General features: G+C 37.7%; 1 protein-coding gene across 3 annotated transcripts in view; it reads left to right on the top strand.

Annotated features, from left to right (window-relative positions):
• The window catches only part of RALGPS1 (Ral GEF with PH domain and SH3 binding motif 1), a 107,886-nt gene that overhangs the window by 50,279 nt on the left and 45,907 nt on the right, over window positions 1-11,700 (top strand). The window lies entirely within an intron of this gene.

The raw sequence follows: 11,700 nt of genomic DNA, 5'->3' as shown, positions 1-11,700 counted from the left end.
TCCGCGCCCTCCGCGCCGAGGGGAGCCGGGTTCCGCCGTCGGCCCTGTCGTCACGGCGCTGGCCGCGCTGAGGGGCGGCTCGGCGCGGGGGGTTCTCTCGCTGAAGCGCCGTCGTCGGCCGTCACGAGCTCTGGCTCGCGGCACGAGCCGGAGCGGCGGAACGGCTGTGCGGCTGCCGCTGCGGTGGTCGGTGACGGTCCGGCGGGAGAGCCGCCTGCCCGTTACGTGTGAAAACGTTGATCTGCAGAGTTAGGAAGAAACGCTGGAGAGCCTGTCTGAAGAACGTGGGTTTGGTTTTTTAGCTGGAATGCGGTGTCAGAATCTGTAACTGCGTAGGATTCGTCCCCAAAACGTCCGCGGGGGGGGGGGGGGCGCGGGGGGCAGGGCTACTTCCTGCTTAATAATCGCTTCACAATGTGCTTACTGATGTAGAGAGGGGGAGTATTTTTCGTCGCAGACACTGAAGCAGTCTCTGCTAGTTTTTACTGACTGGTCTGGTCCTCCTCAGTGTGAAAAGAGAGACACAGCAAGGCTGCTTTATTCAGGGTAGTGCTGATGCTTTCCATTTTTGCCACTTCCTAGGTCATTGCTAACAGGAAACGGTGTGTTCCCAGACATAAAGGAAAACAGAATTGTCCAAATTCAGGCAAGCTCTTAAAACAATCTAATGAAGATTGAGAGTCCGCAATTTGGGTTTTTAAACATAACGTTTGCTTGCTACTCGCATTAGTAACGTAAAACATGTTTCTCATTTGATTGCTGTGAATTCTTAACATTTCCCTAGAACCTTTCTAAAAATTTGCTATTACAGAACTTTCTGTGTGTACAATACTTATGGTTATTGGCTATCACCTCTGGTTTTAAAGAAGATTTTTTGAATTAATGTAAAATTTGTCTTTAAGGTGTATTTATAACTTGCTGGGAATGTTGCAAAGAAGTTACCAAAATCAGAAGTGAAACTTCACAATGTAAAGCTGTTCACTTTTTTAGCTACCTTTTATGAACAGTTTAGCAAACCAAACTGTTATTTCACTGTTGGTGTATATCATAGCCATCTTTAGAAAGCTACACCATACTGAAATAATGTACTTGTTCATAGTTTTTCAAGCAGTTTTAAAGATCTTTGCATTTTGAAAAAACAGAAGAAACAAATATGAGAACACATAGATTAATCGAAAGAGGTTTAAAGATACGGGATTAAAACAAACTCGATTCCTGTTCAAGTTAAAACGTGGACAAGTAGTGGCTATTCTAATAATTATTTCCATCTTACAAGTGAATGTCTACTATGTCAGAAAAAAACACATCTGAATATATTACAGTAGTAATTCAGTATGCCTTGGGCTTAAGTTTCTTGTACTTTTACTGTATGCCCTGGGATTCCTGCAGGGAATATTACCGCCTCTTAATTAGTTACTGTTCTTACGTTATTATTTTCTAATTTAACTCAAAAGCTTGGTCCTTTCTGTACGTAAAGACAAAACACACACAACTAGGGACTGCAGTGGTCATTTCAGTGCTATTAAGTAGTGTAGTCTGGATATTTAGGATTAAAGCAGTCCAAATTTTCCAATGCACTATTGGAATTATTATTGTAATTAATATTAATTATTATTAATGTATTAATTAGTGCATAATTAATATATGCACTATTATTATATTCAGTTTTATACTGGAAAAGCTGGTTTAATTGAACCAGAATGTGATAATTTATTCATTTTTGACAGATTTAGCAATAGGCCCATTAAATTTTCTTTCAACTTGCATATGATTCACACTCCTTCATTCCCAAGGTGCCTTTTCAGCCTACAGCTGTAGAGAGTTTCTCAAGGGAGGGAAGCAGGGAGCAGGAAGAGTGCAGGGTGCGGGTTGCTGTGAGTATTTGCCAAGATACTGAGGTGGCTATTTCCTGTGCTGATCAATTTCTCAAATTCCTGACTACTTACAGAGCTAGGAAGGTGATTCCCTACCTAGATTACTCCTTGAGTGTTTCATTTTCATTTAAAAATGAACACTTTCAGATTCTTTGCTTTTGTAGAAAAATACAGGTTCCTAACTTGCTGTTATGCCCCAGAGCACCAAGATTCTTGGAAATACAAGAGTTCCCAAGGATAAAGTTCTTTAGGACCATATTTATAAATCATCCATAACCACTTTTAAGCTCTTTAACATATACTTAAGCTCCATTGATTTTAGGGTACTTAAATAAGTGCGGTTAAACGCCTAAAAATTTTACCCAATGAAGGAGACTAAGTAGAGATTTCTCTTGTGATGTGTTTTTTAGTCATTAATGTTCTCTTACAGATAATCATGTTATAAATAAAAATATTTGAAAGATCAAAAATAGCCAAACCCTTTTTCTTTTATCGTCTTCTTTTCTGAATAAGAAACAACATATTATTACACAGATAAACCTTACGATTAAGTACTGAGTGCTTTTTTTTGTCTTTTTAAAGCTGTCTGAATAGCTTGCTCCTGGAAACTTTTGTATATGGGTCATTCCAAATTTTGTCTCACCAAGCCGCCTTATTTCTTCAGTCTGTTGCAGTTTTGTCTATTGGGAAAAATAAAATTGCGCCAACTTGACAGGTGTCAGGGAGCTTTTATTTGGATGTGCCAGGTGTTCATAGGATATCTGAAATGTTTGGATAACACTAGGTGTTTGCCCTTTGGGAAGGCTTGAAGAGAAAATTGGAATTAGCCCTCGTGGGCATTCTGCTTGGACCAAATGGGAATGCCTTTTCCTTGGATTTGTAATACTATGCAGCAGAATTCGTTGCTTTTGTTAAAGGCTTTAGGCTGAATGATGTGATTTTCAAAACATTTCATAGTTGTTCCATTTGCTTTTCATACTGAGAATTTCAGAGGTCAGCTTATATTTAAATCCCTGATTGGAGAATAACAGATCCTACTAATAGTAGGATACTAATAGCCAGTTATTTCTGGCTGTGAAAGCTGACAGTTGTCTTCACCAGAGTAATTCAGTCAGCAAGGAGTGGTCTAATGTTAGACTTGGCTTTGAGAACTGGTGAAAATACTGTAAACAGCTGGTCATAGAAGTTAACTTTGAGTCAGTGATCAGAAGCTCACGGTAAACAAAACAGATAAGAATGTGCCAATCTTAAAAAGGCAAACTTTGAGAAATCAAACTGATTAGTTTTTCAGACAGTGTGCCGTTCAGTTGCTGAATTCATTTGCCACAAGATCTTTCGAAACCAAAAATTAAAATTAAAAAAGTGCGTGTGGAGGAATAGTGAGAAAAAGTGAACAGGCAGATTCAGAGACAAAACGTTGTAAAGAAAAAATACCACCCAGACTTAAACACAAAAGTGTTTATAAAAGATCTATCTCAGGAAGTCCCTAAACCACGCAGCTCACTGCTGACAGGAAGCTACATCTGGAAAACAACTATTGTACCTTTGCCTTTTTCCTATATTCTTTTTCGAAGCATTCTATGCTTTCTGACGCTGGATAGCTTATATTTAAAAATGTTGAAATGAATCACTCTTACAATATTTAATCTTCTGTAATATTTTTTTTTCCTGATTCATGGGGAAAGCATTAGGAAATAGTTGGGGTTTGGGGAAAAATTAAAAAAAATAAAAAATACTGGCAGTTCTCTTGAGAAAATCTGGTTTGTTCAGAGGGAAAGCTTTGCTAGGAAGCTGCAGACAGCTTCAGAATTTTTTAAATTGTTTCAGTGGGTAAGAGAATGATTTGCACCTGTCAGAGCTGATTTGGGGCATAAATTCCTGAACATAATTCCATCTGAATTGCTGGTAACTTTTTCTTTCACACACTGGTATCTTATTTTGAAAGTTGCTTGGTTTATGCTGCGCTTATTTGTCTTGGTTATCTATATTAGGCTTCATTGCTACAGTGACAAAGGTGGAATGATTAATTCCAGTGATCCATTACCGTGAGGTTATTCAGGAAACACCATGGGATTGTTTCCTTCTTTTAGTTTTGGGATAGCTAAGTATGAAGCAATGATAATACTTTATTTGGGTGACTGAAAGTGAGTTAGTTGAGTTAAGCAGGTTTCTTTGGTGTTCAGGTAATAGTGACTTTGAGAAGTCCCAAGTGTTTAGAGATACTCTTGAGTGGCCTTTTTTTGATTAGCAGCCCTGCTTCTAGAAGATTTTCTCTTGAGGTCACCAGTGTGCTTGAGTGAAGAAGAGTAAAACTTTATATAGATCAGCAACAGTCTTTGTTTGCATGAGATGCAATGTGATGGTAGGCTGCTCAGTTGAGGATTTGATATATCAAAAGGTAAGAAAGAATGTCTTTTAGGAATTTGTTTTCTTTGAAGCACTTTAAATCAGCTGTAAAACTGAAAAGTCAGTTCACTGAAATTGTATTACTTTCATTTCCTTTAAAACTTGTGAATTCTTACCATGCTGAAATGTCACTGTAGAAGCACTAGTGTTTCCAGCTGCCTCTGCCTAGCACTGGTAGAAAATGCCTGTCATATTGGGTCACTATTATATTCTTTGTATTCTGAACAGGACTGATGTTACCCATTAGTTTAGTTTAAAGTCTCTTTGGAGAATAGGACTCTTTACAAAGAAAGGCTGCCATGGTAGACCTGAGAAACCATGGGAAGGTTAATGAAGTTTGAAAAGGCTGGTTTGTAGCTGTAACACTCATAGAAGTAATACCACTGCAATTAAAAGCATTGGCACTTTGTTAGTGACGTATCCTTTACAGGAAGACTATTTCTTTTCCTTTATTTCTAGAAAAAAATTCAAAACTGTGTAGAACAATGTTAAATATGAAAAATGAAGTGCAATTTAATGATTTAAGTTAGCAGAGTGCTCTGCCTGAGGTAAACGTTTCAGTGTTGAGCTTTTGATTAAAGAAGCAAATTACAGTTATTCTTCTGATCAGCAAATGAAGCTCAGGAACAGAAAAACTTCCATCCAAAACTACTCAGTTAATTAAATTCAATTCACAAATAGTATGGGGAAGACTAAAATCACAATTTTTTACTAATTTATTGTTTGGTGAAAATAATTACTTAACTCCAAGCTTACTCTTTCTTACTTCATGGTTGTTAATACTTAAAAGAATTGAAGAGTTAGATTGAACATTTTGAGACACATGTACTTATCTTGTGCTTTGGCTTTGTTCTTATGACTCAGGACACAAAATAGGTATGACTGAGAAAGAAAAATGTAAGCATTATACAATCACATTTGTGGATAGAGCTATAATGAGGAACAGGCTGTTGTCACACACTTGGACCAGGGAAAAGACTGATTCTTTCTAAACTCATCCAAGAACTAGAATGCTCACAGCTTCCAGTTTACCAGCTTTCTCAGAGAAAACTTCAGTGAAAAAAAGTAATTTTTATGTCCCCAGTGAATCTTCAGTAACCTGACTTACATATCTATTTTCCTTTCTTCTGTTTATTTATTGTAATCTTTCACTTCTAACATATCATAATGCTGCAGTATAGCATCTAATATAAGATACTTTTGAACATCTCAATTAAAGATCTGCATTTCGGAATGTACAAACGTACGCAGGTTGATAGGGTAGAGTGAACGAGCAAAAATGCTTAGTGGAAAGGAAGCAAGGTATTATATGGCCTGGAAAGAATTTTTGTGTTTTAACTGTGAACCTTTTGTTAATAGAGTTTTCTAAAGACTGTTTTACTTATTAAAAATACTTAATTACAGAGCTAATAAGAGACAAGAAAACAGCTCTTCTTGTACTAATGACTGTATGAAACAGATGTGGGCTTCAGGCTTAAATATCAGTTGGCTGTATGAATATTTCCTTATTTCTTACAGCTCTCATTAATGGGACTAACTCAGGAACTAAGTCAGGTCTAGAGACATGATACACTTTCTGTGGCCATAGTTAAGATCAGAAACAATTTGATGAACCACCCAAATGAGTAGCTGGAGGAAGCTGCCTTGGTAAAATGTATTCTTATGTATTTGATGCATCTTTTTTCTGTATGTGAGTCTCGGTTAAATGGTTTTCATTGATATTGATTACAGCTTTTCTGTAACAAAACACATGCACCTTATTACAAGATGCCCATTTATTCTTTGACTCCAAAAACCGAGAGGGAACTTTAGGGTGGGATTGGATTTTGACTAAGCTAGACCTCTAGAGCTAAAGGGGTAGACTAGTGTTTAATTTACTACTTAGATTCTTTTTGCTGTTCCTGTAAATTTTGTGCAAATAATTGTTTCCTTTTTGGTGCACACGTTAAAAGTAAAATTTATTTCACTGCGTTAAGAAAGAACATGTTATTGTACTGTGCATCTCTTTTGTTTGCATGTGCTGAAATGATTCTCCACAGCATACTTAGGTTTTACGTGAACACATATTTTACAAATAGCATTTTTCACCTTCATATTACTGTCAAAAGTATAGTATTTAGTAAGGGCATAATTTGCTAAAGTATCTGTCACAACTGGTATTCTCTACATAGGTTTCTGTCAGCATGCGCACAGTACAGTACACAGGCCAGTTCCATAGCCACATAAGGAAGTTACAGGGGATAGGAAGAAAATCACATAGAAAATGGGGCCTCAGGAGGTTCAACCTCCTACTCAATGCAGGGCTAACTGAAGAGCTGGATTAGGTTACTCAAGACCTTGTCCAGCTAAGTTTTGTAAACCTCCAAAGATGGGGATTCACAGCCTTTCTGGGCAATGGTGTAGTGCTTGACCCCTCTTAAAATGGTTTTTGAGGCGTGGTTGGTTTTTGTTCTGTCGTCCATCCGTCTGTCCCCTCCACCTTCTAATTGGAATTTCCATTGCTGCAGTTTGTGTCAGTTGCTTCTTGTCCTGTCACAGTGCATCTCTGAGAAAAATCTGTCTCTGTTCTCTGCAACTCCCCCACATGCTCCTTTTTATTAGGGAAATAACCACAGCTACATTCTGCGCCTTTGGCCCCATCTCTTCTCCAGACTACACAAGCCCAGTTCTTTAGGCCTGTCCTCGTCCGTCAAGTGCTCCTGCTCCCAGGCCATTTTAGTGCTCTGTCCTGTACAGAGGTGCAGCAGGACTGTATGGCAGTATTCCAGATGTGGCCTCACTGCTGCCAAATAGATATAAAAAACTTATCTTTAAAACTTTTAGGAAAATGAACTGTATTGTGTTTGGTTGCCACCTGTGTGCACGTAGTAACATTGCATTTTATAAGAAGGCATGCTACTAAGCAACATTTCCTGGAAACTGCATGTTATAATCTACCTTAAAGATAAATTTGTAATGTTGCTTTCTTAAAAGTCATAGATGGCTAGAGAGTTACTTTTCTCCTTGTAGGTCAGATCAGGGATATCTAAACAGTTGATGTATTCAAGCTCACAGCTAAGGCTTCAATGGATGTTGCAGCTTCTGAGAAGGCAGTGTGATCTGAACTGTTTTTCTGGAGCTGGTGATCATTATTTCTCTTTTTAGGTGTAGAAGGAGCCAAAAGAAACAGGGCGGTTGTCCTGGTTTCGGCTGGGATAGAGTTCATTTTCTTTCTAGTAGCTGGTGTAGTTTTATGTTTTGGATTTAGTATGAGAAGAATGTTGATAACGCACTGATGTTTTCAGTTGTTGCTAAGTATTGTTTAGACTAAGTCAAGTCTTTTTTCAGCTTCTCATGCCCAGCCAGCAAGAAGGCTGGAGGGGTGCAAGAAGTTGGGAGGGGACACAGCCAAGGCATCTGAGCCAAACTGGCCAAAGGGATATTCCATACCATGCGATGTCATGCCAAGAATATAAACTGGGGGGAGTAGGGCTGGGGGGGGGTGGCAGACCGCTGCTTGGGAACTAACTGGGCATCAGTCAGCAAGTGGTTAGCAATTGCATTGTGCATCACTTGTTTTGTATATTCCAATTCTTTTTTTTCTATTCCTTTTCTTCCTTCCTTCCTTTCCTAGTAAACTGTTCTTATCTCAATCCACAGGTTTTACTTTTTTTCCCCAGTTCTTTCCCCCATCCCACTGGGTGGGGGGGGAATGAGCGAGCAGCTGCATGGTACTTAGTTGCTGGCTGGGCTTAAACCACAACAGCGCTATAGGAGATGCTATTGGCAGAGGGTGGAATTAAACATTGTATCAGTGCTGGCATTTTGTTTTTATTTTTGTTGAATGAATGCTTGATTTTAAAGATGCTCATGCCTTTCAAGGGACTTGTTTAGCAATAATGTAGTTACTCATGATATCCCGTTGTTGAAGCTATTGCTGGTGAGTAGATCTGCTTTGGCACTCATGCACATACTATAATAATGACAGTGTAGTTTCCATTACTATTGTTACCCATTTTTTAAAAATGTATTTGCCATTACTGTAAGAGTCGGTTGGAACAGATCTTTTAATACTTTATGGAAGTACTGTCTTTTTAAAAATATAGTTGCAAACTGATTTTAGATTGTGTTCTGACAGAGGTAACAGACTACAACTATTTTCACTTTTTTTTTTTTACTAATTGTACATAATACCATCTGTTGTTTGCAGTTACATCTTGTTTGCCGTGAAGTAAAATAATTTTCAGAACTTTCACTCCAATTATTGAATTATTTGTGGTTTTGCGTTTGATTAATGGAGGTAGAGTTGTATATTAGACTTATGCTATGCATAGGTGTTATGTTGACAGTTTTTGAACCCATGAGGTACATTTGCCTGAATGATCCCTAAGTTTTATTCAGGTGAATACTGTCTACACTGAAAACTTACTGAAGTAGTTATTCCAGTGAATGTCTCAATTTGGATGTGATCATTCCTGAGGAATGCTGGGCCTGTAATAGACTGTCTGTTCCAGAGTAAATATTCCAAAATAGTTTGTCTATGCTTTCCAGGTATAGACAAGCCCAGAGTGGTAATGTGGCCCTTCAGTAGTGTTTTCTGGTTCTGAAACCAGAAAAGAGAGAAGTTGATGTTTGTATAGTAAGCATATGCATGATTATTGGTATGAGAAGTTAGTTTGATTCAATTAAAAAATTACATATAATCTAGAAAACAGCCCGGTACAGAACATCTTTGGGGTTTTGGTTGATATATTGCTATTTCAAGTCCAAAAATGCTGCAGGCTTGCATGCTATACACATAGCGCTTTTTTTGCTCAGCATAGAAGGTAGCACTGTTTGGGGTACAATATTGGTGTTGATTATCTCTAGTTAAAATAATTATTAACACATTCTTGCTTATTCACCAGACTAGCTTTACAACATAGTTAAATGTGTGTCCTACCAGCATCAAATTTTAATTTTGTTAGTTGATGTTGCAGAGGTTGATCGAGCCAAAATAAGGTGCTCTCTCTAGCTGTACATTTTTATAAGGTCAGTTTTGCTTATATCTCATGATAAAAGAGATTGCTTGAAGTACTTGCTTTATTTGCAGTTAAAATCAGTGTCAGTTGTCTGCTTGTACAGGCATAGCTTTGCTACAACAAATTAGTCCATATAACTGCTGTACTCCAAACTGTCCTACAATAATACATGTGTAGGCATAGGCTAGCACATTTATAACATTCATCATAGAATAATAGAGTCATGGCTGGAAGGGACCCCTGGAGATCATCTGGTCCAACATTCTGTTGAAAGCAAGGGCATAGGTTAGGTTATCCAGGGTCCTATAAAACCAAATCTTGGAATATTTCCAGCAAGAAAAGTTGCACTCCTTCTCTGGGGAACCTGTTCCAATGTTTAATTGTTCTCACAGTGAAGAATTTTTGCTTATATACAGACAGAATTTCCCCCATCGCCTCTTGCCTTGTTGCTGTGAATCACTCTGAAGAGAGTATTTCCACCTTCTCTATAACTGCCTTTTAGGTACTGGAAGACTGGTTAGATCCCCTTCCTGCACCTTTGCTTTTCTGTGCTGAACAGACCCAATTCCTTTAACCTTTCTTCCTCTAACAAGTTTTTCCAACCCTGTAGCCATCTTGATGGTCATCCATGGGACCATCTCGTAATTGTTTAATGTCTCTCTTGAGACAGTTTAATCATCAATACATTTCTGTGTGCTAATGGAAACAGTAAATAAGATACTCACTTCAATAGTTATTTGGATTTAGTTCAGTCTGTGTTTTAGTGTTTGTAGTATTAGTGTGGATTTTGCCAAGCAGCTTTGCTGTTCTAACAAGAAAATGTAGACAGAGGCTATACTCTAAATCCTTTCCAATGAAGCCATACTGGGGACCAGTTTTGAGATTCTGATTTAAATATACATATGCAAATCTGCATGTGCCTCCCTATTGAAAGTGTAAATAATAAGCAGAGGTTCTCAAGCCTATCAAGAGCTGAAAAGTTAATTAATTGTATTGTTTGCATTTTCAACATGAAAACAGTTGTGGTCCATATTTTCATGTCAGGCTATTACTGGCAATTCTCATTGTAGCAACCATCATTAAAATGCTTTAAAGCAATTTAAATAATTATTTAAAGCTCTAATTAATATATTTGTAACTTATTTAAGAAAGGCATCTATTTTTAAAGTTTCCCTTTTTCCTTTACTTACATGAGGATTTGTATAAGGAAAATTCTCTTCTTGGTATGTTTTTAAGGTGCTTCTCATTACTCTCTTTGCAAGACAAAAGTTTGAAGCCATAATTATTTTCCCTTTCATGTAGATGAATGTTCAGAAAACAACAACAACAAAAAAGACTGGCAAATAAAGGAAATGTATCTTTCAATTCATCCTTTTGTTGAAGAATTAATGTTCCAGAAAGCAATCATACTAGCTACTTCCTCTCTTAGTAACTTACTAGCACCATCATTATAGGCATTTCTTTTACCTGTGTTTTTGGAAAAAAGCTTTCATGGTATTGTGAGTACTCTCACTCTCATTAGACTGATGATATGCAAGGGAAGATGCCAGAGAACGGCAAGAATGGCTGTTTTGGAATTTGGAGGAATCATACAAATCTTTTTAATTGAGAATGGGTTTTGTCTTTTTGAGTCAGCCTCATTATAGTTCTGCATTTGTGCATGTGTGTGATACTGATGCTATGTTCTGGCTAGGTGGCATCAGATAGAAGTGATAAACTTGATCATAATCCCACCTTTACTTTCCTGTGAGTGATCCCATTCACTTGGCCACTGTGCCGGCAATACATATTACAAATCATGTGTTGTTGCCTTGGCAAAGATTTGTCTTCAGTTGTTTTTAGAATACTCAAGTCCTACCAAGGTTAACCAGTGTATACATTTGGTTTTGTAAAAAAATTTTCCAACCCGTAGTCCATGGAAAATATCCAGTCTTCTTGAAACCAATGATACCACAAAACTGTTGGCTCTTTTGACTATGAGCTAATCTCCTAAGAATGGTGTCTTTGGTTTTACAGACTGCTGACTGTAGTGATTTGGACTTTCTACCACTTAGTTAATTGATAAGTTGCTTTCCCTCTGTCCTCTGCTTTATTTAGTATGATACAACCACAATACTGTATGTGGGAAAAGGCTTTCATAAATACAGCTGACTACAAATTGGAAACATATTTTTTGTCTCTTCTGGTTTTCCTATCAAATGAGTGTCATTATTCAACTTTGGGGGAGAAAAAAGGGAAAATAATTACTTTTCATAGGTTCCCTTCTGTTAGGCGTGCCAGTTACTGCATGTCTTGTAGATGCTGCTTCCTGTACAGAATGCTCTATACCCAGACATCCATGCCACACTGCAGTGTATGTGCGTTCAGGAGCTTCTGGGTTGTGAATATCTAGGGAACTAAATCTGTTCATTAAAACATTT

Source organism: Haliaeetus leucocephalus, unplaced genomic scaffold, assembly GCF_000737465.1.
Source record: "Haliaeetus leucocephalus isolate CR32 unplaced genomic scaffold, Haliaeetus_leucocephalus-4.0 Scaffold219, whole genome shotgun sequence".
NCBI classification, from domain to species: Eukaryota; Metazoa; Chordata; class Aves; order Accipitriformes; family Accipitridae; genus Haliaeetus; species Haliaeetus leucocephalus.
The sequence above is the reverse complement of the archived record's forward strand: the minus strand, read 5'-3'. Positions and strand labels throughout refer to the sequence as shown.